This window comes from Xiphophorus maculatus, chromosome 23, assembly GCF_002775205.1.
Source record: "Xiphophorus maculatus strain JP 163 A chromosome 23, X_maculatus-5.0-male, whole genome shotgun sequence".
Lineage (NCBI taxonomy): Eukaryota > Metazoa > Chordata > Actinopteri > Cyprinodontiformes > Poeciliidae > Xiphophorus > Xiphophorus maculatus.
The window spans coordinates 7,644,375-7,645,677 of NC_036465.1; positions in this window are offsets into that span (position 1 = coordinate 7,644,375).

The following is a 1,303-nucleotide window of genomic DNA, read 5'->3' on the forward strand; positions in this document are numbered from 1 at the left end:
TGATTTTTACCTCGATCACCATGGTTGCAACATTGCTGGATATTGCTCCTCATTATCCATTCCATAAGCAGAGCCATGCACTGTTGTAGCGACTGATAACTTACACGCCTCCCACTCTTAAAGTGTGCTGGTAATTTATTCTCTCCCCCAGCGCTCATCATCCTGATGCAACTCTCACACTGACAGGAATCCATCTCTGTGTACCTGGCAGCAAAGTGGGTGGGGGGAGACTCAAAATCAAAATGAATACTTGTTACTGAGAAACTCTAATAGCATTTTATTCCCAGTTGAATATTTTGAGAGGACGGAAAGCAGTTGGATTTTACGCGATTTACAGTAGGAGCTACCATTCCAGCCAGTCGATCATTCTCGTCGAGTTTAAAATATTTCATGAGAGAAGGTGAAATCAGTTCAGTGTTTTTGATCCTTATATAAGCCACCATCATCTGCCAGATTTTTTTTCTTTCTCAGGGTATGGCTTAAGCACTTCAAAGTTAGGTACTACATAGAGAGCGTGATTCATTTGGCAGCTCGCATTGTCCAGACTCAAAAAAACCCAAAGCTGGCCAGAGACTTACTTCAGAGGAGAGAAAGAATTTGGCTTGAGCTTACGGCCGCCCATCCCCATCAAGAGATGGGCGCTTTTTGTCATCTTATCGCAGCCTTAGCGCATTGCTGTGGTGACTATGTGCTTCACAGGTGGGAGCCTGCCTCTGTCAAATGAGCGAGTTCACTAAGGACGGGATTTGGCGCTGTTATTTTTCTATTAGAGGAGAATTATGCTAAGCCTTCAGAGGCCATCTTTGTGTTGCTATGGCAGCCCATATTTCCTACCGGGTTGCGACCTTGAATGACTACAGTGCAAAGCCAAGAGGGCCGAAAACCCTTTGAGGATTAGAAGCAGTGCCTCATAGTTATGCAAAACACCTCTGATATGATTGAACTTTGAATGGATGAATGACAAAGTTTATTGAGATTGCCTCTCCTTTCTTCTGATCATTGTCACTTGATTATTTTCCATCACTTGGCTTTGAATGCAGGTTTTCAAATGAGTGTTCTAGACAAATATTAGATTTTTCATGTCCAACATCTTCATGTATTCAGTGGTTGAAATGTTTGTCATAATAACAATAATAATTATAATTTACCAAATCATTGCCATTTTAGGTCTTAAACACTCCCCATTACCCTGAAATTTTGCAGACATCTCTACCAAAGTGCATATTTATTTAATGGTCATTGAAATATATATAAACAAACAGCTCCACAGCGCCCCCTTGTAATAAAAAAAATAAAAGCTTAC